This window comes from Capra hircus, assembly GCF_001704415.2.
Source record: "Capra hircus breed San Clemente chromosome X unlocalized genomic scaffold, ASM170441v1, whole genome shotgun sequence".
Classification (NCBI taxonomy): Eukaryota; Metazoa; Chordata; class Mammalia; order Artiodactyla; family Bovidae; genus Capra; species Capra hircus.
Genome location: NW_017189516.1, coordinates 32,094,127 through 32,099,484, shown reverse-complemented (window position 1 = coordinate 32,099,484; position 5,358 = coordinate 32,094,127).

The window sequence follows — 5,358 nt, the reverse complement described above, 5'->3', positions numbered from 1 at the left end:
TTTTCTTCATTTCCCCCCTTCCCCACATGTGTTGCAACCAGTCTCAAGCTGGTTGTGAAATGGCTGATATATTCCGCACATCTCCTCCATGAATAACATTAGTGGAAAAGAGGGACTTCTCTTGTCTGTATGATTCTTTTAGGAGTAAGGTGGATGCTGCCTGTATCCCTCTTCAAGCTTAAAGGGACTTATTTTCCTAGCTGCTGAGATTATTTCCTTCTGAGAGCCTGCAGCTGTCAACTCATTTTGGAAATGCTCTTTGCTGAAGATAACTGTCTTCCCAAGTTCATGTTGCCTACCTGGGAGCAGCCCATATTCAATTATCTCAAATGTTTAGGGACCCAGGCTCTTCCACCCAGCTCAGAAAAACTCTGTGAGACCATAGAGTTCTTGGTGGATTGACTGAGACCTTTGTGGAGGCTACATTATAGCTGAACTTTTCCCTCAACCACATCTTGCTGCCTTCTCTTTGATCTCACAGGTATTGACCACAAGTACAGGTGGCACAAGAGAAGACTCTACACATGGACATCACCAGATGGTCAAAACCGAAATCGGATTGATTATATTCTTTGCAGCCAAAGATGGAGCAGCTCTATACAGTCAGCAAAAACAAAACCAGGCGCTGACTGTGGCTCAGATCATGAACTCCTTACTGCCAAATTCAGATTCATTTGAAGAAAGTAGGGAAAACCACTCAACCATTCAGGTATGACCTAAATCAAATTCCTTAAGATTATACAGTGGAAGTGACAAATAGATTCATGGGATTAGATCTGATAGACAGAGTGCCTGAAGAACTATGTGCGGAGGGTTGTGACACTGTACATAAGGCAGTGATCAAGACCATCCCCAAGAAAAAGAAATGCAAAAAGGCAAAATGGTTGACTGATGAGGCCTTACAAATAACTGAGAAAAGAGAAGCTAAAGGCAAAGGAGAAAAGTAAAGATACACCCATTTAAATGCAGAGTTCCAAAGAATAGCAAGGAGAGATAAGAAATCCTTCCTCAGTGATCCATGCAAAGAAATAGAGGAAAACAACAGAATGGGAAAGACTAGAGATCTCTTCAAGAAAATTAGAGATACCAAGGGAATATTTCATGCAAAGATGAACACAATAAAGGACACAGATGTTATGGACCTAAGAGAAGCAGAAGATATTAAGAAGTGGCAAGAATACACAGAAGAACTATACAAAAAAGATCTTCATGACGCAGATAACCACGATGATGTGCTCACTCACCTAGAGCCAGACATCCTGGAATGCAAAGTCAAGTGGACCTTAGAAAGCATCACTATGAACAAAGCTAGTGGAGGTGATGGAATTCCAGTTGAGCTGTTTCAAATCCCCAAAGATGATGCTGTGAAAGTGCTGCACTCAATATGCCGGCAAATCTGAAAAACTCAGCAGTGGCCACAGGACTGGAAAAGTTCAGTTTTCATTCCAATCCCAAAGAAAGACAATGCCCAAAAAAGCTCAAACTACCACACAGTTGCGCTTATCTCACATGCTGGCAAAATAATGCTCTAGATTCTCCAAGCCAGGCTTCAACAATATGTGAACCGTGAACTTCCAGATGTTCAAGCTGGATTTAGAAAAGGCAGAGGAACCAGAGAGCAAATTGCCAACATCTGCTAGATCATCAAAAGAGCAAGAGAGTTCCAGGGAACATCTACTTTTGCTTTATTGACTATGCCAAAGCCTTTGACTCTGTGGATCACAACAAACTGTGGAAAATTCTAAAAGAGATGGGAATACCAGACCACCTGACCTGCCTCCTGAGAAATCTGTATGTAGGTCAAGAAGCAGCAGTTAGAACTGGACATGGAACAACAGACTGGTTCCAAATCGGGAAAGGAGTACATTAAGGCTGTATATTGTCACCCTGCTTATTTAACTTATATGCAGAGTTCTTGCCTGGAGAATCCCAGGGACGGGGGAGCCTCGTGGGCTGCCATCTATGGGGTCGCACAGTCAGACAAGACTGAAGCGACTAAGCAGCAGCAGCAGCAGCAGCAGCCACAGAGTACATCATGTGAAATGCCAGGCTGGATGAAGCACAAGCTGGACTCAAGATTGACAGGAGAAATATCAATAACCTCAGATACACAGATGACACCATCCTTATGACAGAAAGTGAATAAGAACTAAAGAGTCTCTTGATGAAAGTGAAAGAGGAGTGGAAAAGTCTGCTTAAAACTCAACATTCAGAAAACTAAGATCATGGCATCTGGTCCCATCACTTCATGGCAAATAGATGGAGAAACAGTGCGAGGCTTTATTTTTGGGGGCTCCAAAATCACTGCAGATGGTGACTGCAGACATGAAATTATTATTTTTTGATTTATTTATTTTAATTGGAGGCTAATTACTTTATAATATTGTGGTGGTTTTTGCCATACATTCACATGAATCAGCCATGGGTGTACATGTGTTCCCCGTCCTGAACCCCCCTCCCACCTCCCTCCCCACCTATCCCTGTAGGTCATCGCAGTGCACCAGCCCTGAGCACCCTGTCTCATGCATCGAACCTGGACTGGTGATCTGTTTCACATATGATAATATACATGTTTCAATGCTATTCTCTCAGATCATCCCAACCTCTCCCTCTCCCACAGAGTCCAAAAGACTGTTCTTTACATCTGTGTCTCTTTTGCTGTCTTGCATGTAGGGTTATTGTTGCCATCTTTCTAAATTCCATATATATGTGTTGCTGCTGCTGCTAAGTCGCTTCAGTCATGTCTGACTCTATGTGACCCCATAGACGGCAGCCCACCAGGCTCTGCTGTCCCTGGGATTCTCCAGGCAAGAACACTGGAGTGGGTTGCCATTTCCTTCTCCAGTGCATGAAAGTGAAAAGTGAAAGTGAAGTCGCTCAGTCGTGTCCGACTCCTTGCGACCCCATGGACTGCAGCCCACCAGGCTCCTCCATCCATGGGATTTTCCATGCAAGAGTACTGGAGTGGGGTGCCATTGCCTTCTCTGTATATATGCGTTAGTATACTCTATTGGTGTTTTTCTTTCTGGCTTACTTCACCCTGTATAATAGGCTCCAGTTTTATCCACCTCATTAGAACTGATTCAAATGTATTCTTTTTAATGGCTGACTAATATTCCATTGTGTATATGTACCACAGCTTTCTTATCCATTCGTCTGCTGATGGACATCTAGGTTGCTTCCATGTCCTGGCTATTATAAACAGTACTGTGATGAACATTGGGGTACACGTGTCTCTTTCAATTCCGGTTACCTCAGTGTGTATGCCCAGAGTGGGATTGCTGGGTGGTATGGGAGTTCTATTTCCAGATTTTTGAGGAATCTCCACACTGTTCTCCATAGTGCCTGTACTAGTTTACATTCCCACCAACAATGTAAGAGGGTTCCCTTTTCTCCACACCCTCTCCAGCACTTATTGTTTGTAGACTTTTTGATAGGAGCCATTCTGACCGGCATGAGATGGTACCTCATTGTGGTTTTGATTTGCGTTTCTCTGATAATGAGTGATGTTGAGCATCTTTTCATGTGTTTGTTAGCCATCTGTATGTCTTCTTTGGAGAAATGTCTGCTTAGTTCTTTGGCCCATGTTTTGATTGGGTCATTTATTTTTCTGGTGTTGAGCTGCAGGAGTTGCTTGTATGTTTTTGAGATTGATTCTTTGTCAGTTGCTTCATTTGCTATTATTTTCTCCCATTCTGAAGGCTGTCCTTTCACCTTGCTTATAGTTTCCTTTGTTGTGCAAAAGCTTTTATGTTTAATTAGGTCCCATTTGTTTATTTTTGCTTTCATTTCCATTACTCTTGGAGGTGGGTCATAGAGGATCCTGCCGTGATCTATGTCGGAGAGTGTTTTGCCTGTGTTTTCCTCTAGGAGTTTTATAGTTTCTGGTCTTATGTTTAGATCTTTAATGCATTTTGAGTTTATTTTCGTGTATGGTGTTAGAAAGTGTTCTAGTTTCATTCTTTTACAAGTGGTTGACCAGTTTTCCCAGCACCACTTGTTAAAGAGATTGTCTTTACTCCATTGTATATTCTTGCCTCTTTTGTTAAAGATAAGGTGTCCATAGATGCGTGGATGTATCTCTGGGCTTTCTATTTTGTTCCATTGATCTATATTTCTGTCTTTGTGCGAGTATCGTACTGTCTTGATGACTGTAGCTTTGTAGTATAGCGTGAAGTCAGGCAAGTTGATTCCTCCTGTTCCATTCTTCTTTCTCAAGATAGCTTTGGCTATTCAAGGTTTTTTGTATTTCCATACAAATTGTGAAATTATTCATTCTAGTTTTGTTAAAAATACCGTTGATAGATTGAATCTATAGATTGCTTTGGGTAATATACTCATTTTCATGATATTGATTCTTCCGATCCATGAACATGGTATATTTCTCCATCTATTTGTGTCATCTTTGATTTCTTTCATCAGTGTTTTATAGTTTTCTATATATAGGTCTTTTGTTTCTTTAGGTAGATATATTTCTAAGTATTTTATTCTTTTTGATGCAATGGTGAATGGAATTGTTTCCTTAATTTCTCTTTCTGTTTTCTCATTGTTAGTGTATAGGAATGCAAGGGATTTCTGTGTGTTGATTTTATGTCCTGCAACTTTACTATAGTCATTGATTAGCTCTAGTAATTTTCTGATGGAGTCTTTAGGGTTTTCTATGTAGAGGATCATGTCATCTGCAAACAGTGAAAGTTTTACTTCTTCTTTTCCAATCTGCATTCCTTGTATTTCTTTTTCTGGTCTGATTGCTGTGGCCAAAACCTCCAAACTATGCTGGACAGTAGTGGTGAGAGTGGGCACCCTTGTCTTGTTCCTGACTTCAGTGGAAATGCTTTCAATTTTTCACCATTGAGGATAATGTTTGCTGTGGGTTTGTCAAATATAGCTTTTATTATGTTGAGGTATGTTTCTTTTATTCCTGCTTTCTGGAGAGTTTTTTATCATAAATGGATGTTGAATTTTGTCAAAGTCTTTCTCTGCATCTATGAGATAATCGTATGGTTTTTATCTTTCAGTTTGTTAATGTGATGCATTACATTGATTGATTTGCAGATATTGAAGAATCCTTGCATTCCCGGAATAAAGCCCACTTGATCATGATGTATGATCTTTTTAATATGTTGTTGGATTCTGTTTGCTAGAATTTTGTTAAGGATTTTTGCATCTGTGTTCATCAGTGATATTGGCCTGTAGTTTTCTTTTTTTTTTTTTTTTGTGGCATCTTTGGTTTTGGTATTAGGGTGATGGTGGCCTCATAGAATGAGTTTGGAAGTTTACCTTCCTCTTCAGTTTTCTGGAAGAGTTTGAGTAGGATAGGTATTAGCTCTTCTCGAAATTTTTGGTAGAATTCAGCTG